General features: G+C 38.6%; 1 protein-coding gene across 4 annotated transcripts in view; it reads right to left on the bottom strand.

Moving 5' to 3' along the window:
* Positions 1-23,333, bottom strand: part of wnt9a (wingless-type MMTV integration site family, member 9A) — a 521,355-nt gene that overhangs the window by 228,868 nt on the left and 269,154 nt on the right. Inside the window, exon 2 of one of the 4 annotated variants that reach the window (XM_028803902.2) lies at positions 7,803-7,918. The exons of the other annotated variants lie outside the window; for them this stretch is intronic. The gene's annotated coding sequence lies outside the window, so the exon portion shown is untranslated. The remainder of the gene's footprint in view (positions 1-7,802; positions 7,919-23,333) is intronic. 4 annotated transcript variants of the gene reach the window in all.

The following is a 23,333-nucleotide window of genomic DNA, read 5'->3' as shown; positions in this document are numbered from 1 at the left end:
AGATAAGAAAGATAACATAAGGTAAGTTGCTAGAAAAGTAGTATGATATTACAATAGATTGTTAATTAAAAAGCAATAACCCATTGGGTGTTACTACAAACTGATCTGTTGGGGATTATTGTCAGTCCATTTTATTCCAGTAAAGTCTGAGCAGGATACATGTGATTTAATGAGGTAGGTTGTAATATGTTTATTGAGATGAACAGGTGTCCTACTAGACAAACTTCATAGTTCAGAAGGTTTATTATATGCACTTTTGTTTCGCACAACAACACAGACAGCAACATGCCACATTCATAGGCACAAAAATATTGGCATCCATAGAAAAACAAGGGCTCAAAATGGAAACATGTTGATATAACTGAGAGAATGGTGAAAAGGTCTCAATAGTAAGTGAATTCCATGCGTTAATTAGTGTGTACTGTGTTGATGGTGAGAATATACCATTGTCTTGTAACATCGCCAACTTGAAGAAGTTTGAAAGAAGATACACTGGAAAGTATAAAGACAGAGTAAGTTGGGTTATGATTGTTTGAATTTGTTTTCAATGTTAACTAGAGTTTAGTTTGCTTTTTTGCAGCTACTGTTGCTTAATTAATGTTAGTTGCAGGTCAATTCAGGGACACATCAAATGTTCTTTCTTTGTGGACTAGCAGCCAGGTAGAGCTGACTGCCTGTTAAATGAGAATAGTTATCATTGTAGCACTTGCAGACTATTTAAGGAGCTGTAGTGAAACAGCAATACATGGACTGCTATTCAAGATCTCACCACAATGGACAATATACTGTATGTTGTAATTGTGTGAAAATAGCAACCTCACCACAAAGGTTTCTGCTCTTGAAAAAACAGATCCAGAGACTAAACAATCTACACTAAACTGAAGAACAGTGTAAACCAAAGGTTTTGGATACTTCTGTCCAAATTAAGGAGAACAGCAAGAAGTTACACACTATAAAAGATAAAACATGGACTCATGTAGTCAAAAGAGAACAAGGCACCACAGAATCTCATCAGAAAATAAGACGGAACTATCCAATAGGTATACCTTGCTTCAAATGTCTGAGAAAATTCTGCTTTCAAGCCAAGTTAAAGAGAATGAGGGGCAGAAAAGGAATGTACTCATTGTTGGAGATTCAATCGTCCAAAATACCACCAGCTTGATATACCAGGGAGATATGCAGTCAACCACAAAATGCTGCTTACAAGGATATAGAATTTCCCACATAACCCAATGGCAGGTGAAGATCCCTTGGTTATACAGTGATCCCTCGCTATATCGCGCTTCGCCTTTCGCGGCTTCACTCCATCGCGGATTTTATATGTAAGCATATTTAAATATATATCGCGGATTTTTCGCTGCTTCGCGGGTTTCTGCGGACAATGGGTCTTTTAATTTCTGGTACATGCTTCCTTAGTTGGTTTGCCCAGTTGATTTCATACAAGGGACGCTATTGGCAGATGGCTGAGAAGCTACCCAACTTACTTTCTCTCTCTCTCTCTCTTGCGCTGACGTAGGGGGGTGTGAGCAGGGGGGCTGTGTGCAGCTGCTTCCTGAAGGACATGCTGCACGGTGCTTCGCATACTTAAAAGCTCAAAGGGCACGTATTGATTTTTGACTTTGTTTTTCTGTGGCTCTCTCTCTCTCTCTCTCTCTCGCTCTCTCTCTCTCTCTTCCTGCTCCTGACAGAGGGGGTGTGAGCTGCCGCCTTCAACAGCTTTGTACCGGCGGTGCTTCGCATACTTAAAAGCCAAAAAGCCCTATTGATTTTTTTTTTTGACTGCTTGCTTTGCACTCCTTTGAAAAGGAAGATATGTTTGCATTCTTTTAATTGTGAGACAGAACTGTCATCTCTGTCTTGTCATGGAGCACAGTTTAAACTTTTGAAAAAGAGACAAATGTTTGTTTGCAGTGTTTGAATAACGTTCCTGTCTCTCTACAACCTCCTGTGTTTCTGCGCAAATCTGTGACCCAAGCATGACATTCTAAAAATAACCATATAAACATATGGTTTCTACTTCGCGGATTTTCCTATTTCGCGGGTGGCTCTGGAACGCAACCCCCGCGATGGAGGAGGGATTACTGTAGTTCATTTTGGAACAAATGAAATTAGAAAGACAAGTACTTATTCTATGTAACACAAATGTAGGGAACTTCAAGAAAAGCTAAAGGCCAAATCACAATTAGTAATTTTCAGCAACAGGAAAAAGACTACAGAAACAGAATTTAATATTGAGCCACAATACATAGATGAAGGCATGGTGCACACAAGAAGGTTTTACTTTTCTCAGCCACTGGAATGCCTTTCACCATAAACATTTGCTTTACCAAAAAGATGGTCTATGTCTACAAGAGAAAGTGACAAACATTCTAGTAGCTAGAATCTTCAGGGAAGTGTACAGACATTTAAACTAGATTGTGTGTTGAGGAAGACACAATAAAATCACTCACTCTGACTTGAAAAAATCTCAACCATAACACAAAAAGTAGCTTTCCTCATTTAAAATGTTTACTCCTTAATGCAAGAAGCATTACAAATAAAATGGATAAACATAAGGTAATAGTACTGACTTGAAAATATGATATTGTAGTATTATAGAGCTATGGCTAAATGAGAATGATGGAAAGGAATATAATATTAGTGGCTACACATGCTTCAGGAGCGATCAACAAGAAAAGAAAGGAGGGAATGTGGTGCTACATGTAAAATATAGCATTCAGGCCGACATCTTTAAGATGGTAGAAGGAAACATGTCAAAAACACTGTGGGTTAAGGCAGTAAGGAAGAAAGGCATAGATCTGGTTACTGGACTTTGTAACAGGCTGCAATTTTCTGATACAGTATGTTAGATAATATCATATTTAATCATATAAGACATATGTGCTACAAAGAGGATGTAGTTGTAATGACTCAGGCACCGCCGAGAGTGGCAGCCTTTTCAGCAGCTCCGTGTATGACTTTATTTTTCTACTTTTATTTTTCTCTTTGTTATTGATCACTCCTATCACTTTATTTTATGTGGATTTGTTCCCTGGACACACTTACTTTTACAACGTGGGCATGGATTTTTACACGCCGAGACTCGTCTATTCAAGTACTCAACTTCGAGCGCTGAGAACAAATGCCAGTGCCGGTGTTGTTCCCTATTTACCCGACGAGGTAAGAAGGCGGTATCGTGGCAGCAGAGCTGGCACTAACCTAAAAATGAAGCGGCTTGCGAGAAAGTGCCTTCTGTGATTCTGGGAAATGTGAACTCAATCTCAAATAAGATCGACGAACTGGCTGCGCTGGTGAAAAATGTCAGAACCTACAGAGAATGCAGTTTGTTGTGCTTTTGCGAAACGTGGCTAACTACCACCATCCCAGATGCTAACGTGGAGCTACCCGGGTTTAGCACAGTTAGAGCGGACAGAGATGCAAGTACCTGCAGGAAGCACAAAGGAGGAGGACTCGCTCTCTATGTTAATACACGGTGGTGTAACTCTGGACATGTTAACGTCAAAGTCTCCACTTGCTGCAGGGACATCGAACTGTTGGCCGTAAGTTTGCGTCCCTATTAGTTGCCCAGAGAGTTTGGACACGTCATTGTTGTTATCGTGTACATCATTCCTCGGGCGGACGTGGAGACAGTGAGTGACATCATCCATTCTGCTGTTGCTAAGTTACAAATGCAGCACCCTGAGGCGCTTGTGCTAATCGCTGGAGACTTTAACCATGTGACGCTGGACAAAACATTACCTGCCTTCTCCCAGTATGTGGACTGTAACACCCGGGGAAATAAGACTATTGATTTACTGTATGCAAACGTTAAAGACGCATACAGCGTCACCCCGCTGCCTGCGCTTGGGAAAGCAGATCATAACCTGGTTCTGCTTCAGCCTCACTACAAACCAAGAGTGAGGGTCCTACCTACAACCACACGCTCATTCAGGAAGTGGTCCCCGGAGGCAGAGAAGGCTCTGAGAGAATGCTTTGAAACCACAGACTGGGATATCCTGCAGGGATCACATAGTGAGAACATTGAGGAAGTTGTTGACTGCACTACTGACTACATCAACTTCTGTATGGACATTATAGTTCTAGTAAGAACTGTACGCTGCTATGCTAACAACAAGCCATGGATTACAAGTGACATCAAGGGCCTTTTGAACCAGAAGAAAAGGGCTTTTAAAGGCGGTGATCAGCATGAGCTCAAGCGCGTGCAGAAGGAACTCCGAGTCAAGCTCAGGGTGGCGAAGGAGCAGTACAGGAGAAAGCTGGAGCAGAAATTGCAGAATAACAGCATGAAGGAAGTGTGGGATGGGATGAAGATCATCACTGGCTGCAGCGCGAAGCGGGGTACCACCATCGAGAGAGACGTGAAGAGAGCAAACCAAATGAACAACTTCTTTAACAGGTTTGACCACCCTAACCCACTCTCACTCTCACCTCGGAGTACTGCACCCTCCACACATCCTTCTGCTGATACCAGCATAGGAGAGACATCCCCACCCATAATTACAACAGCGCAGGTGAGCAGAGAGCTGAGGAGACTTCGTACCAGCAAAGCAGCGGGTCCAGATGGAGTATTGACACGACTGCTTAAAGTCTGTGCATCGGAGCTGGGGGGTCCTCTACAGCGCATCTTCAACCTGAGCCTGGAACAGGGGAGAGTCCCGAGGCTTTGGAAAACATCTTGCATCACCCCAGTCCCAAAGGTATCACGTCCTAGTGAGCTGAATGACTTCCGGCCTGTTGCTCTAACATCACATGTGATGAAGACCATGGAGTGGCTGCTGCTTCACCACCTGAGGCCACAGGTTCAACACGCCCTCGACCCTCTGCAGTTTGCATATCAGGAGAAGGTGGGAGCGGAGGATGCCATCATCTATATGCTACACCGATCCCTCTCCCACTTGGACAGAGGCAGTGGTGCTGTAAGAATTATGTTTCTAGACTTCTCTAGCGCCTTCAACACAATCCAACCTCTGATCCTTAGGGACAAGCTGACAGAGATGGGAGTAGATTCATACCTGGTGGCATGGATCGTGGACTATCTTAAAGACAGACCTCAGTATGTGCGTCTTGGGAACTGCACGTCTGACATTGTGGTCAGCAACACAGGAGCACCACAGGGGACTGTACTTTCTCCGGTCCTGTTCAGCCTATATACATCGGACTTCCAATACAACTCGGAGTCCTGCCACGTGCAAAAGTTTGCTGACGACACTGCTATCGTGGGCTGCATCAGGAGTGGGCAGGAGGAGGAGTATAGGGACCTAATCAATGACTTTGTTAAATGGTGCGACTCAAACCACCTACACCTGAACACCAGCAAAACCAAAGAGCTGGTGGTGGATTTTAAGAGGCCCAGGCCCAAATTGGACACTGTGATTATCAGAGTACAGCTGGATGATAAATTAGACTGGACTCCCAATACTGATGCTCTGTGTAAGAAAGGACAGAGCTGGTTATACTTCCTTAGAAGGCTGGCGTACTTCAACATCTGCAATAAGATGCTGCAGATGTTCTATTAGACGGTTGTGGCGAGTGCCCTCTTCTACACGGTGGTGTGCTGGGGAGGCAGCATTAAGAAGAAAGACGCCTCATGCCTGGACAAACTGGTGAGGAAGGCAGGCTCTATTGTTGGCATGGAGCTGGACAGTTTGACATCTGTGGCAGAGCAACGGGCACTAAGCAGACTCCTATTGATTATGGAGAATCCACTGCATCCACTAAACAGTGTCATCTCCAGACAGAAGAGCAGCTTCAGCGACAGACTGCTGTCACTGTCCTGCTCCACTGACAGACTGAGGAGATCGTTCCTCCCCCAAACTATGCGACTCTTCAATTCCACCCGGGGGGGGTAAACATTAACATTATACATAGTTATTGTCTGTTTTTACCTGCATTATTATCAATCTTTAATTTAATATTGTTTTTTGTATCAGTATGCTGCTGCTGGAGTATGTGAATTTCCCCTTGGGATTAATAAAGTATCTATCTATCTATCTAATGGGGGATTTTAACAATCGGCAATACAAAAGGGGAAAGTGAATTGATGCAGATGGGAAATGATTGTTTTTTCACTGAGTTTCTCTCAAGCCCAAAATGTGGGGACGACTGTCTAGATCTTCTCTATTCAAAAATAAAGACAGTATAATAGAACAAAAGTTATTGATACTTTAAGCAACAGCGATTACAACATGGTAAAATTTGAGATAATCTTTGAAAACACACAAATGTAAACCAAAATGAAGACTTGAGGAAAGCAGATTTTATGGAGATGAGGGGATATCTACAAAACAAATGGGAAAGCAAAAACTCTACAACTATAAATGACAGTTGGTGTCATTTCAGAGATCTTCTGAACCAGGTTCAAATTAAGTTTATTCTGAAAACCAGTAACATAAGACTTTAAAAAAATCGGTCAAAATGGATAAATAGGAGTATTATTAAATAATTAAAACTGAAAAGATCATTGTACAAGAAAAAATTGAAAAGTCAAATAATTCTAACATTGAGGAAAACTGGACAGTACAGCAAGAGATCAAGAAAAGCAACTGAAATGTCAAAAGAGAAACAGAAATAAAAATGGCTAGTGAAGATAAAACAAGAAATTTGATGATAAATGAGAATTTAAGTAACCTTAGGGACACACATGAGTAAATTATTGAAAATGAGAAGGAAGTAGCAAATGAACTAAACAAATATTTCACCCAAGTATTTATAAAGGGAAAAAAATGAAAAACCTTGTGCAGAAGTAAAAACAAACTCTTGCTAAACAGAACCTGCCCAGTTTTCTCTCTCACCTATTTCTATTCCAGAAGAAATACTGATCAGTCTTGATGACTCAGATAGCTTCTCCAAAATTCTTAAAAATGTTTTAAAGTCCCTCCCTTTCAAAGTTCTCAGGGCACAATGGATAAAGGTTCTTTCACTTAACATTTCAGAAAAGGAGTAGAAGGTAGCCATGCACAGAATACACTCTAGCTTCATATTCACAAAGCACTCAAGTTTTCAACTTAAAATTTTCTGTTGAGTACATTTATTTTGATTAAAACTATCCAAAATGTTTCCAGGGCAAGATTCAGCCTGTGAATGCTGCAATCTAGCTCCAGCCTCACTGGGCCACATATTTTGGGCGTGCACCAAATTAACATAGTTTTGGGCCAAAATCTTTGAATGCCGATCAGATAGCCTTGTTGTCATGATTACTCCTAACCCATTAACAGCTGTGTTCAGTGTATTCCCAGATGAGCTTAAAGGGGAGAAATACAAACAAATCATAATTGCCTTTACCTCATCACCTTTAAGTCAGTAACAGATGTCCTATACTGTCTTAAATTGGAAAAAATCAAATTCTCACTCAGAGGATGTGTTCAAAAGTTTTTTTAAAATATGGAAGGATGCAATCAATAAAATAACATTTTATAATAATTTTCTGTATCGGGGAAAAGGATACTCTTCCTTCCATTTTGCTTCATCAATTTGCTTTGTTGGCTGTCTCTCCTCTCACTTTCTTTATTTGGGGGGGGGGGGGGGGTTGAATTTTGATTTTGTTAAATTTTATTTGATTGTATGGATTGTTATTTGCTTTTAATTAAAATTAATAAAAATGAAAAAAGAAGTAAAAACAAACTCAGAGCTCATAGATTTCAAAATAGAAAAGCCAGAGATGCTTCAAGCCCTCACTACATTGAAGACTAATAAAACACCTGGCCCGGATGGGATTTTACCAGTTCTATTGAAAGAAATGAAAGATGTCATCTATAAACCCTTATTAGGCATATTTCAGAAGTCACTTCGAAAACTAGAAGTACCTGAGGATTGGAAAGTTGCAAATGAAGAATCCAGTCCATCAACATGGAAGGCAAAATGGATCCTGGTAATTACAGACCAATTAAGTCTTATTCTGTGCCATGTAAAATTACGGAAACTATAATAAGAAATAAATTAGAAAATTACCTAAATGAAAATAATATACTAAACAGCAGCCATCATTGCTTTGGCAGGTACTTTTCTCATAAATCTATCTTTTAGATTTTTTTTTTTGAAGAAGCAACCAGAATAGTAAACAAAAACAAAGCATACAACATAATTTATGTAGACATTCCAAATGCCTTTGAAACAGTCCTACGCCAAAGATTAATTCTGAAACTAGAAGATGTAGGCATCAGAGGTAACCTATAAAACTGGATCTCTAGATGGTTAACTGGCAGTAGACAAAAAGTTCAAATAAGAACAGAATGCTCCATATGGAGTGAGGTCATCAGTGGAGTCCCTCAGGTGTCTGTCCTTGGATAATTACTTTATAATTACATTAATTTATATTAATGACATTGATGCTGGTATAGTTAGTAAACGTGTGAAATTCGCAGATGACACTAAAATTGGAGGGATGACAAACTTGGAGGAGGCAGCAAAAATAATTCAAAAAGATGTAAACAACCTTCAGAACTGGACAAACACTTGGAAAATGCAGCTTAAGGTAGAAAACTGCAAAATACTACACTGGAACAAAGGGAACATCAATTATGAATACAAGTTGGGATGCACAGAGCTACAGGAAGCAATCTCTAAAAGGACTTAGGGGCATATGTTGATACAACATTTTCATTGACTAAGGAATGTACAGAAGCAATGAAAAAGGCAAATAAAATATTAGGTTAAATCATAAATATTGTTGAATTTAACTGAAGGAATTTTATGCTCAAACCACATCTGGAGTGTACAGTGCCATGGTGCAAGAAAGACATAGCAGCACTTGAAGCTGTGTAGAGGTGAGCAACTAAGTGTTTTCTAGGATTTAAGGACATGTGCTACTCTGACAGACTCAGAGAATTAAACCAGTTTAGTCTCGAGCAGTGGAGACTGCTTGGGGAGCTAAACCAGGTCTTTAAAATCCACAAAAGCATTGACAAATTAGTCAAAAGCATTGACAAAGAAGTCATTACAACAAAGAACACTAACCCATTTTCTTTTTCTTCGGTTATAATCTTGAATAAAAGCACATTTGTATATTTGTATCTTTTGTGAAAGTGCTTATTTGATATTTGGATTTCAGTCTTCACACATCATACACTTCATGTCAAAATTTTGTTGTTAGTGCTAAAACATAAAAAAAAGTTTGTCTTTTAGGTATGTGTGGAACATTTCTTGCATTTCCTGTCATCCTACACTTACATACGTAGATCTCTGTAGACACGGAACATACATGAAATGCATGTGCTCCAAATAATAATATATTATTTATCCTATACAGCTCACGGTACCTCAATCCCAGATAAACAAGGCTTGAGCTGGGAGAGCTTTTTGCCGTTTTTGCAGCGGTGGGGGGGATGGTATAGTAGGTGGCTTGCTGCTTGTGCTTATCGACACATTTACAAAACAAAAGACGCTGACAGTAAGGTGTGAATGGATTTAAGGTGGGCCAGGTTTACAAGTTTTATTGTAGGCATTGGTAATTCTAGTGTTAAGAAGAATCTGGATGAGATATTGGGACAGCTTAGACATTAGCTAAACAAACAGGCTTAATGGACTGAATGGTCTCTTCTTCTTTGTAGCATAAGTACGGAGCAGGTTGAGGAGACCCTGCAGTGGAGGAGATTTGCTCTGAAGAGAAGATAACCGAAGGTCAGTAGGACCAAGACAGAATACATGTGTATGAATGAGAGGAGAAGTCAGAGGAATAGCGAGTATGCAAGGAGTAGAGTTGGAGAATGTGGAGGAGTTTAAATACTTGAGATCAACAGTGCAGAATAACTTGGTGTGTGAAGAGAAGTGAAGAAGAGAGTGTAGGCACGGTGGAGTGGGTGGAGAAGAGTGTCATGAGTGATTTGTGAAAGACAGGTACCAGCAAGAGTGAAAGGTAAGGTCTACAAGATGATATTGAGAGAAACTATGATATATGGGTTGGAGACAGTGGAACTAACGAAAAGACAGCAGCAGAGCTGTCAGTGCATTGGTATGATGGGAATGGACAGGATTAGAAATGAGTATATTAGAGGCTTAGCTCAGATTGGACAGTTTGGAGACAAAGCCAGGCAAGAGGAAAAGAGGAAGGCCTAAGAGGAGGTTTATCGATGTGATGAGAGAGACCATTAAGGTGGTGAGTGTGACAAAGCAAGAAACAGAGGACAGGAAGATATGAAAATAGATGATCCATTGTGGCAAACCCTAACAGGAACAGCCAAAAGAAGAATAAAAAGAAGAAAAGTACATTTATGACATAATAAAAGAAATGGGGATTAGGTATAACCAGGGCTCCTTTAACTTTAGGTATGTAAAAAATGTACTTATTAACGCATGGCCATACTGTATTCCAAATGGCATAACAAATGTGTTAAATTTCTCAAGAGAGGATTTGAAAAAATAAATTGGAAGTGCAATGAAAAAGATGCCAAAACTCAAAGGAGACATTCACTTTAACATTAATTCTCCCACAAAACTTGGAAAGGTTGAAAAGGTTGGATAAAATCAATCGGGTTACTAAAGTTAAATTGAAAAATATCTTAAATCATTGTGCAGTTATTTCTTTAAGCATGTGAATTCCAATGTTTATTGCAAAAGTGCAAAAGTAAAATGAGTAACACATTAAAAATAGCTTGCCTTCATGCTAGAAGTATCACAAATAACAAAAGTGAGTTGGAAATGTATGGGACTAAGCAGACCTATTATATTACAGCAATAACAGAAACCTGTCTAAATAACAGACAGAGACACATTTTTGCTCTTTTTGTCACAAAGAATTTAAACACAAGTCTTTAACCCCTTAACCGCCCTCTGCCGGATATATCCGGCACCGTTGTTTTATTGCTAACGCCATACTGCCGGAATTATCCGGCACATTTGCCTGTGGTTATATGAATGCCTGGCAAGTAGTATAACTGACGGTTTGGCGTGGGTATTATTACTACGTTGTATTTCGACAAGTCTGTGGTTGTTTTGGCCGGTCATGTGACGTGATTCGCATGTAACAGCTGTGAATATGGCGAAACGTAAACTGACTTCAAGTGAGGCTTTGCAGGCGATTTTGGACAGTTCTGATCATGATTGTAGCAGTTCTGAAGAAGATTTTAGTGACAGTGATGAGCAGCAACGTGCGCTGCATGATACTGTGAATGAAGAGGCATCGGATGACGGCGATGAGTGGGTGTATCCCCAGCATCTCAGCTGGGCTGCTGCCCGTGGTGAACTACCTTTTCTGCATCCGTTTGAGGGAACGTGTGGCTTTATTGTTGATGTAAACAATTACACTGCTGAGCAGTTTTATGAGCTGTTTGTGTCACCTGATTTGATCAGACATTTTGTTCATCAGACAAATCTGTATGCAGCACAGTTTATTGAGAAAAATCCCAATTTACCTCCACATTCCCGTGTTCGTGCTTGGTTTGACACTGATGAAAACGAAATGAAAAAATTCATTGGGATTTTGATGTTGATGGGAATAATCAGAAAACCAGATATTGAGATGTACTGGTCTACAGATCCTATGTATGCAACACCTATTTTTGCAGCTGTCATGACACGTAACCGATTCTCTTTGCTGCTGAAATTCTTTCATTTGAATGACAACAGAAACGAGCCAGATAAGAAAGATCCAAACCGCGACCACTTGTTCAAGCTACGTCCTTTGATTGATCATTTATTTGAAGCATTTCAGTTGCCCTACATGCCAGGACCGTCAGTTGCAGTTGATGAAAGTTTATTGTCGTGGAAGGGCCGCTTACAGTTTCGACAGTATCTACCATTGAAAAGGGCACGGTTTGGTATCAAGATGTTTTGCTTAGCTGAGAATTCAGGTTACATTTATAGATTTCGTGTATACACTGGCAACTTGCACAACATTTAGTGGTCAATACTGCTTGAATAAATGTACAAAATGTAAAAAAAATGTAAAAAAGTAAAAAAACGAAAATTGTTCAGATTTCGCCTGGCGTGGGGAATATTTAGGGAGTTGGCGGTTAAAGGGTTAACCAAGTGATGAGCCCAATCTTAGTGAGGACATCTGGATTTATCTGGAACAAGGTTATTATAGTTAACGAAAACTAAAATCAAAACTGAAACTATTAATACAAAAACATTTTCATAAACTGAAATAAAATAATTATCAAAACTGAAATGAAAAACTAAAACTAAACAAAACTATTAAAGTAGCTGAAAAGACTAACTGAAATAAAATAATAATTTACTAAAAATACTTTCGTAATAAACAGACTTATGCAAGGGTCAACCTGGGCTGCAAGGACCCTGAAATTAATCAAAATATATTAATAAGAATTTCATATTTGTATTTTGAATAAATATTTCTGCTGCTAGTCTTTAACCCTTGTAACATTTAATCTTAAAACACAAAGTCAACCACCATGAGCCTCCTGCATATTTTCATCCAGTGATCGGTGACTGGTGATGGAGGGTGGGTGTTGACGCAGTATTTGCAGTGATAGAGCATGCTGAATACGGGCACGTAAAGCATGTGACAAAGAACATGATTTGCTGCGTGATAACGGGGACATTTCTTCAGGAACTGATAGTGATAGCATGATAGATTCTGGTTCAAGTGTTACTGAACCATACCAAGGAGATGGTATTGCTTTGAATGTGCTCGGCAACTTTCAAAGCTGCTGTTTATTCACTGGATCTCTGGGGCTCAAGAAAGAAGTATTAGATACAGATAGTCCCTTACAGAATTTCAGTCTGTTCATAAATTACGGCATATTAGCTGTAATTCAGACTGAGCCCAATATATAGTATATACAGCAGCACACACTAAGCCAAATTCCAAACAGCTTGAGTTTGATGTCCATTATGATGAGCTGCCACATTTCTTGATGCTTCCTGTATATCTGGATGTAATTCAAATGTCTGAAATTGGAATGTGCTGGTCAACAAAACCTTTACAGTATGGACAGAAAAATCACAAGTGCATAAAATGTTTCAATTTATTTCTCATGTGTCTGCATTTTGTTGACAATAATTCATCTGCCACTTCGTACAGGAGAAATCCTTTTTGAAAATAAAACAGCACTGATCAACAGACTGACGGTCAAGCAAGTTCAGAATTTTGTTGCTGACCAATCACTTTTGCTTTAAAAAGGTTGTTTAACAATGAACTGATACAAATGTTGTAAAATTCCTGATATGGCCACCTCTCTACTGAACTACAGGTAGGTAGGTGAAGAGAGTCTGCCAACTGGTGAAAAATTAAACATACAAACGTGGTTTTGTATTCATTCATTTAGTTCTACATTCACAACTAAACTCCAAAGTAGCTCTTTAAACATACCATAATTACTAAAACTGAAACTAATATATATATATATAAATAAATAAAATAGAAATGTCTCTGTGGAAATAAAAATTAAATTAAAACTAAAAATACATGATGAAGGAAAACTAAAACTAAACTGAGTAAGTAAGATCAGAAATAAAACAGAAACAAAAACATATATAAAGACAAAACTATAATAACCTTGGTCTGGAAAGTATTAGGGAAATATGTCTTACTTAAGGAGTGCGTTATAGACCCCCTCCCAATGCAGATAGTAATTTCAATCCATATATTGTTATTAATATTAAAAAGCCAAGTGTACAGGGGATATTATAATCATGGGGGGCTTTAACTACCAGAATATCAACTTGGCTAAGCTGCATATGGCAGAGCATAAGAGGAGGAGTTTATAAACATAATCAGTGCCTGTTTTTAACACAGTATGTTAAAGCACCAATGTGGGGGGAAGCCTGTCTAGATTTAGAATTTAATAATAATCAGGAAAGAAGTGAGAGGGTAGAGGCGATTAAACCACTAGGATTAAGTTACCATAATGTAATTCAATTTTAAGTGTTTTGGAACATCGAGGATGCAAAGACCAAAACTGTTAAGTTTAACTTTGTTAGGGCAAATTTTGAGCAGATGTGGCAAAGTCTAAGGAAGAAGAACTAAGATAAAGCTTTTAAGTGTGGAGAAAGTTGAGGAGCAGTGAAACTGGTATATAAGTCTAAAAACTGCAATTTGAATCGTAGGGTGTATGACAGCTTGAGGGCAAGGAATATAACAGGTAAGGTTAAAGATGACTCAAAGAGAGTCTTTCAGTATTTTAGTAGTAAAAGAACAGTCAAGGAGGAGAAGCATCAGGAATAGTTAATGGAATTAAAAATACAAACAGTGAAATAGCAGATTCTGTAAACTCTCATTTTTTTGATGTTTTTACATGTGAGGAAGTAGATAACCTGCTAGAGGTAAAGTGACTACTAAGGGATTACTGAGTGACTTGGTTATTGCAGAGGAAGAAGTGCTGAACAGATTAAATAGACTGAAATCAAACAAATAACCAGGACAAGATAATATTTATCCTCGAGTTCTTAAGGAGTTTAGAGAATACATATATAAACCCATGACACATATTTTTCGAAAGTTACTGCTCACTGGTGAAATTCTGAAGGACTGGAAAATGACAAATATGATCCTGTTACATAAAAAGGGTGACTGGGCAGTCCATGCAACTATAGGCCAGTAAGCTTAAAGTGCATCAAAGGTAACTTAATAGAAGATATTATTAAGGAAAAGATTGAGCAATATACAGTATGGCAAGAATAGGAGTTTTTCTTAACAGTCAGCATTGGTTCAGAAGAAGGAGGTTGCATTTTACTAACATACTGGAATTCTTTGAGGAAGCAACAAAAGGATACAATCAAAGTGATGCATGCAAAATTATTTACCTTGTCATTCAAAAAGCATCTGATAGGGTGCCACATGAGAGTTCTGGTATCGGTTCTGGTATCAAACTAGAGGAAGTGAGAGTTTAGAGTGTAGTGTGTAGACGGTTGCAAAATTGTCTCAACACAGTTACTTGCACCAATAACCCTCTGTTTCAGAATTGGCAGATTTTAAAAATGATGTCACACAGGGTTGGTGCTAGAGCAACTGCTATAAATGATTTGAATAGGAAATATAAAAAGTTGGTTAAGATTGCAGATGATGCCAAGGTAGGAGGATTCCTAGATAATGTAGAATCTATTGAATCACTACAGAGGGACTTGGGCAGCATATATACTTGGAAAGATTTTTGGCAGATGAAATTTAATGTAAGTACATAAGAAGTATTACATGTAGGAAGTAAAAACATTAGCTTTGAATATGCAGTGGGAGGTCTGAAAAATGAAAGCACACCTAAATGGATTAAGGAATCACAGTTGACTTGTCACTGTGAACTATCAGACAATGCTCAGAAGCCATTAAGAAGGCTAACAGAATATTAGGTTATATACATAACGTGTAGAGTACAAGTCAAAGGAGGATATGTTCAAGCTTTATAACGCACTGGTGAAGCCTTATCTGGAATACTGTGTACAATTTTGGCTTCCAGGCTACAAAAAGGACATGGCATAGGTAGAAAAAGTCAAGAGAAGAGTGAATTCCCATACTACAAGGGATGAGTTATGAGGAAAGATTAAAATAGTTGTGCCTTTTCAGTTCAAGCAAAAGGTGATTATGAGGATACATGACTGAAGAATTACAATTATGAAGGGGATTAGTACAATAGATTGAGGCTGTTACTTTAAAATGAGTTCATGAAGAACACAGTTGGAAACTTGTTATGGGTAAATTTAGCACAAACATTAAGAAGTTTTTCTCTACACTGAGAACCATAGACACATGGAAAGAGTTACCAAAAAAGTGTGGTAGACAGTAGAACTTTAAGGACTTTCAAAACTAGACTTGATATCATTTTGGTAGAATTAAGTGGATAGGCCTTTCAAGTGTCATTGAACTGAATTACCTCTTCTTGTCTAGATTGTTCTAATAATCCTTGGCCAGGTCTAAGATTGGGAGCACAGACATGGTAAACTAAAATTAAATAATCAATATGGCAACAGGTATGAACTTAGGGTTTGACTGCATTGATAAAGGCAGATTTAATTCAAAGTATACTGTGACATTGTTCATTGATTGGATGGAGAGTTGGCTTTATTGGCATACTCTTGCGAGCAAACAGAAATCATGGGTAAATATTTAATGCATCGTTATACTTCAATGTCAAGTTTTTAATATTAGGTTAGTTAGTTTTTTTTTTATAGATTTAAATTAACTGATAAGTTTATAGTGCACTGCGTACTAAAATTATGATTACTGTCCATTGTCAGCATCACTGTAAATTATCTTTTATGCTGGGGGATTAAACAGAATGTTACAATGTTACTCATAGGTAAAGTGTATTGTAACTCAAAACAAGATGTTTTCATTTCTGCAGCTTGGAATAGGACCATTTAAAAGAATAGTGATAGGCATTTGTATTCTTTGCTAATTTGATTTCAAACTACCTGATAAAATGATTGATTCATTTGAATTGTTTGATTAATCCATTAGAAAGAAAAAAAAACTTTCTGGCAATTTTAGGATGGAGGGGCATCCTATTGAATGAGTCATATATTTATATTTTTTATATATATTAAATTATATATAAAGTATGTTGGTAATATTAAAACCTTTGCAAGCGCAAAGTATGCTAATATACTGAAAACTCAATTAAAATAAGACACTAAAGTTTAAGAATCATAAGTTAACAAGAATTTTGCAACTGGTTCTTGGGTAATGATTCACTTCATGAATCAAATGAACAAAAATCGTGTGACATGTTTCAGAATCAAATGAATGAGAACTGCATGACCTGTTTTTGGATAATGATTAATTTCAAACTTGAAAGCATTAGTGAATGACACATGACAGATGCATTCAATGAGCCACAAAAAGTGTGCACTAATGTAAAGTTAAAAGCAAACAATTATTAGAAATTAAAATGTTTTTCTAAGGTTCAGTTCTGTGGGAGTACTTTTTTGAATGCACAAAGGGGAATAAACCCCTATTTTAGCTTAGTATTATGTTTATATATTGTTTAAAACAATTCCAATAAGAAATTGTACAAAACAAACAAAATATTGTACTATAAATGTGTTGTTACTGTATTGTACTTGTATGATGAATGTGAGAATGATCAATGGTAGAGTTCGTTTGCCAATAATGATTTAGTAATTACTAAATGATCATAAGTGCATGCAATGAGAATTATGAATCAGATAAGCAGTACTTGCACATGTGCTTTAAACAGCTAAATGAAAGGGCTGATGGCATCATGTATACACTTTAGCACTCCAATTGTGCTCTATTAAATCAATTAATTTGAGCTTGCAATTTGATTCCCATGAGTCACTGATAAACAGTCTTTCTATTACTATTACAGTTACTATTGGATAGCAGTAGAGTGTTGTACCGTGTTAGCCATAGATTGATACAGGAGAAAATAGGGTGAAATGACACCTTTTATTGGCTAACTAACAAGACCTTGCCTGATGAAGGGGCCTTAGCTGCCTCAAAAGCTTGCATTTGTAATCTATTTAGTTAGCCAATAAAAGGTGTCATTTCACCCCAGTTACTATTGGAGAAATCTGAAAAAGAAAAAAAAAATACAACCCAATTGCTGTATGTTTCCTGAAATGTCTTGCCTCACACATAGATTAATTCTAAGTGTCTTGCAAAGTGGCTCCTCTGTTGTGTCCAGATGCACAGATATGCCCATAATGTATCTGATCTACAGAAATCTCTACATAGAAAGATTCCACTGACATGCCATTATGAGCTGCATAATTCCCAAATGTCCTCCACTGTTAATAGTTTGAAGTCACCATGCAACAATTTATCCATCCACCCATCATGCCAGTTCCGCCATGGAGGGGACAGGGGGCACTCCTGTACCTGCCCGATAAAAATATCACTTGCCTGGGGCCCAGACATCCATTGTTGTTATGCTGGATTGGTGGAGTCCCGCTGTCGGCTATATATCATGTCCTCGCTCTCCTTCCTTTTGTGCAGTGCCACATCCAGCAAGCAGCAGCTGTTCCTCCTCTCTCTCCATCCAATTAGGTTCTATTTCCTGCCAGGTGGCCCAAGGAGACAGTATGTGCACACCGGGCTAAGCACTGCTACTTGTAGATCGTGTAAGCAGCCACAAGTACCTGTCTTGCCCCACTTCCATCTCTAGTGAGCCAATGGGGAGCCGAAGCACTGCTGCCCCCTAACTGGCTGCAGCTTCACATGATTTGCTCGCCTACTGTGTTCTCATCAGCCCTTCCCTCCATCAGTCAGTTTGATCACTGGGGAGAGGAGAAGTGCTCCTTGCAGGCAGTCATCCAGCAGTTCGTTGTGCATATTTTATTTTCAATAAAGTGATTTCAAAATCTTTGGTTACTGAATACAGATTTTGTGTTGATTATTGTATTTCAGTGATACTGAAATGATACTATTGTTATACTATTATATACTATACTATAGTATAGTATACTAGTGTTATACTATTTGATTGCACTTTTAGGTTCTCAACTCTTTAAATTTGCACTTTGTTTTTCTGCTTTTGCATTTCAATACAGTTTTGCCTCTTAATCTACTATTTCATTGCATTTTTAGGTTCACAACCCTATGGATTGCAGTTTATTTTTACATTTGGATTTTTTTCTACTTTTGTGTTCCAATACAGTTTTCACTCTTCATTTTGTTGTGAAAGCAATTTAGTAGTCTATCAGTCACATATATCACTATGGTCATAATTTGAGCAGGAAAACAATTTATATATTTATTTTTTTACTGATGCCATATGAAACAATAATGTATCCTCATAAATCTGTTTTTCAAAAACGTTAGGAAAGAGAAGAGCGTCAGTAAGAGGAGGAAAGTTTAAAAAACAAAAAAGCACCTTGAAGTATTTTGAACCAAAAAGCACAGAACAAGTTGCTTAAATTGGCGAATCTTCTGAAGCACTTCTTCAAGCCACTCTACAACTAAATGAAGAAAGAACGCCTTCTTGCGTCACTTCCATAACTGAAACTTTGATGGTGAGTGAAGAAGACACCCCACCTCTAGTGCCAGGCCAAGTGCTGCTGCTTCTGAAATTTCTGAAGATGTTCCACTCTCCATGTCAGAAGGTGGTAAGTGTGCATTCTATGCAGACAAGTTACATTGGTAGCAATCCATTACAGGAATTCTTTAAGCTATATTCCTATATAACAAATTCCTAATATGGTCCTGTGGAAATAAATAGCAGTGTACAGGTTTCATTAATTTATATGATGTGCGAGTTGTTGGAGATGGAGGTGTAGGGGAGAGCTCCGTTAGGTGTTATTTTAACCCTTTTTTCATATATCACTTCGAGATATTCAGTATTCATTCATCTTGAGGGTATTTAATAATACTACATGCAAGTACAATTAAGCATGAGTAGCAAACAAAAGGCTCAGAAGGAAAAGGATAAGGCAGCAAAAGCCCCATCAAAGTCTAAATCATCCTCAAGTTCACGGTAGAGCCCCCTAGAGACTGACCTGGAACACATGGACGAAGGTACAGACCTGCCAGGATCTGATATGGCAGCATTAGCTCCACCCGAGAGCATTAGTGGAAGCAAAACTGCGAGTAAGGTGGGCAAGGATCATTCATCAACTCCAGGAGGATCATTGAAGCCAAGCATGGCCTCTTCATCCCCACTGTCAACTTCAGTTAATTCCCCCCACGAGTTTGCGACATCACCTCCTACTGAACTTGCAACTCCACCTCTGGAGATTGGGGAAGATTGAAACGCAATCTCCAAGCTGAAAGTAATGATCACTGCTCTCAGGGCAGAACATAAATGATATAAGATGAGACACAAAGAAAAACAATACAGAAATAAAGAATTAAATAAATTAAATAAAGAATGAAATAAAGGTCATAAATGAGAAAAATGATAAATTGCATCAGGATATAAAAGACCTGGGGCCTCATGTATAAACGGTGCGTACGCACAGAAATGTTTCCACGTTCAAATCGCAATGTATAAAACCTACACTTGGCGTAAAGCCACGCACTTTTCCACGGTACCTCATACCCTGTCGTACGCAAGTTCTCTGCTCAGTTTTGCAGACTGGCGGCACCCAGCGTCAAAGCAGTGCTACTGTTCCTGTGTGGTTATCCTTTCTTAGATCCACATCCACGACGGCGGCTTTATCAAATACACTGAAATTAACCGCATATTGTTGATAAATTTAATGCATCTGATTGTAATTAACCTGTAACAATATAATGGTCCACAGAATGGTCAAACTATTCTAAATACCATAACTGCTTTAGCGTTGTTACTCTCACTGCACCTTCTTCTTCTTCTGTCAGCTGCTCCCGTTAGGGGTTGCCACGGCGAATCATCTTTTCCATATTACTCTCACTGCACCACTTGGAATATTTATATCACTGTATCTGAATGCGAATCATAGATCTACAGCGATTGGAAAGAGAATTATCGGTATACAGCATCAAGCACTCGCTGCCTCAGCCATTCACTATTTGAACAGCCTTTCCTGTTCAGACCTCATGGTTCACAAACAGATTCATTCCAAGAACTATACACGCACTCAATCAGTCCATCAAGTGCTCATTGTAGAACTGTTTGTACTTGCAAATTACCGTGAGGTAATTGTACTTATGATACTGTTATAATATTGCACAACCTGAGCCACTTTATAAAGCGCGTATTTACATATGATGACGATATCATTTTTAAGATGAAATGCAGCAAAATATGTTGATTATATTATACAGATAAAACTTTAACTTTAACTACATGGTGCCGCAGCGCTAGCGAGCTTGAGCTTCGTTCACGGATTGTTCCTACCTCGCGCTGTATTCATGCTGTGGCTGGAGCGACACTGGAAGGATAGATGAATAGAATAATTAAACATTACGAAGATATTTCGATGTTCCTTAAAAGTTTTGAAGAATCGGCGTTCTAAGCTTACAGATGGCTTAAAGTCTATTACAGAGCTGATTGTGTGGCAATTGGGTATTTAAGAGAAAGAAAAGTAAGGACAGGAATTGGGGGTTAGTACGTTTGAAAAAGACAGTACTTCTGTAATAAAGCATTTCATTGAAGGTCGCGCATGGCACAGCAAGCATCTTGCTGTAAGACATGAACAATCACTGCGCCACCGTGTTCCCATGTTTAATAACATGCTTTAATTTATATCATCATGAAAATGATATCACGTATACTTCTCAGTATTTTAATTATTCAGAGAGCTGTAATATTACAAACGTAATGGATTCTGTGTCCTGTCGGAGGAAGAGCACCTAGTGATTCAGGCACACAGAGCACATATAAGATCAAATACAGTAATCCCTCACCTATCGCGGGGGTTACGTTCCAGAGCCCCCCGCGATAGGTGAAAATCCGCAAAGTAGCGACCTATATTTATTTTATTATTTATACATATTTTAAGGCTTTATAAACCCTTCCCACACTCTTATAAACCTTTCTCGCTCTCTTGTTAACCTTTCCCACGCTCTTATAAACACTTCCTATGCTCTTAAACACTTTTTGCATTCTTAAACACCGCAGACCAACACTGCACACTGCACACTGCGATCAGCGATCAGACGTCAATGTGTCTGCACTCGCTATGTGAAGGGGGGCAGCTGAACTCTGAGCAGAGCAGAAATGGACTTTGTGCTGCTTCTGCCAAAATGCCTGCTTGTCGCTCTGCGCGTTCGGAAGGAGGAGGAGGAGTGGGGGTGTGTGAGGGCTGAACGCACGTTTGCTCAAACCCCCCTCCCCGGAGGCGCAGTACGCTCCTGCCACTTCGCATTGTCAAGGGGGTGGGGAGCTGAATGAACGCTAAGGAGAAGTGGACTTTTGTGCTGCTTGTCGCTCTGCGTGTCAATAATTTAAAAGCCTGTACATCACCTATTTTCCTGTCTCACTGTCTTGTCTTGCGTGAAGTTAAAATGTTTTATAATAGTGAGATGTCACTCATATCCTTAGCCCGACATCCACATATCATATGTTTTAACAAAGTGTGTTTTATAAGTTTACATGTGTTTAAAGCATGTGGGATGGGTATTTTAAGGCTTAAACTATAAAAATGTTTATTTATATGGTCTTTCTATATCGCGGATTTTCTCCTGTTGATGATGGGTCTGAAACATAACTTCCGTGATAGGCGGGCAATCACTTGTATTTAAAAACCCGCAAAGTTGTGAATCCGCGAAAAGTGAACCGCAAAGTAGCGAAGGATTACTGTACACAACAAAGCATTTAACATGCTACTTTAATTACGATGGGATTTGAGAAACTAGTAAATTAAACGATTTTAAGATTTAGTTTATGATGTTCTAATTTAATGACAAAATAAACTACGTGATTAAAGTGGAAATTTCGAGTTTAAAGTTGACATTTCATGCTTTTTTCACAGTGTGCCTTTTCTTTCCCACTGTACCCTAATAAGCTTTCATATGACACTCAGACGGTGGGCTACGAGTCGCCTTTTCACACCGACTTTGATATGTGACAACATTTTTATTTCGGGCACTGTGCGACTTTGTGAAGTTGAGCTTTTGAGTTTCTCTGACACACTATGTCACTCGATCAACTTCCTTTTGTTGCTTATATAACTGTTTAAACCAACAAATAGTACATTTTTCTTTGCCTCCATTTGGTATTCGCTGAAATTCTTCTATTTTTCCTCGTACTTTTGCCATTGCCTTTTCACAGAACACTGGGCTTAAGGGCTATTTATATTGATTTGCATATTCAAAGAGGCGTAAATCTGGGAGGAGTTGGGGCGGGACAGCAAGCGTGTGCACGTGCGTTTATTTCCACGCTGAGCAGGATTTATGTAGCGGAAGAACGCGGAAGTTGGCGAACGCACAGATTCCTGCATCTGGATATTCTGTGCGTAAGCACATTTCGGCTTTTGTGCTTACGTCATGTTATAGTGCGAATTCTATGGACAGCGTTATGCATGAGGCCCCTGGGGTAACATTTAAGTACTAAGTTTACAGAAATGCTACAAAAAAACTGATGAAAAAATACAGGAAAATACAAGTAAATTAGAGAGTAAAGTGAAAGTACTTCTGCTCAGCTTGAAGATGTTAAGCAGAAGTTCACAACCTGTATTGAAATAGTTGAATAATCGACTTCCACCGCAGATGAAAAAGCAATGGTTGCAAAATCAGAGTGCAAAATGCTCGCAGACAAACTGGCAACACTGGATGACAGATATAGAAGGAACAATATCAGAACTGAATGTATTCCTGGAAAACGGAAAGTCTAAACCCAGCAAAATTCATAGCTGAATTATTCTCTAAAATAATGGGAGAGGACTTTAAATCAGACATCGAGATCTCTGCAGCCTACCGAATACATGGATTGGATACCTTCAAACCAAAAAGCCTAACTGCCTGTTTTGAGAAACTACAGGCCAAACAAAATCTAATGTCCCCTCTCATACAGTTAGATGAAATACCTTTTCATAAAAATAGCCAAATTTGCATTATCCCG

Source organism: Erpetoichthys calabaricus, chromosome 6 (assembly GCF_900747795.2).
Source record: "Erpetoichthys calabaricus chromosome 6, fErpCal1.3, whole genome shotgun sequence".
Lineage (NCBI taxonomy): Eukaryota > Metazoa > Chordata > Cladistia > Polypteriformes > Polypteridae > Erpetoichthys > Erpetoichthys calabaricus.
The sequence above is the reverse complement of the archived record's forward strand: the minus strand, read 5'-3'. Positions and strand labels throughout refer to the sequence as shown.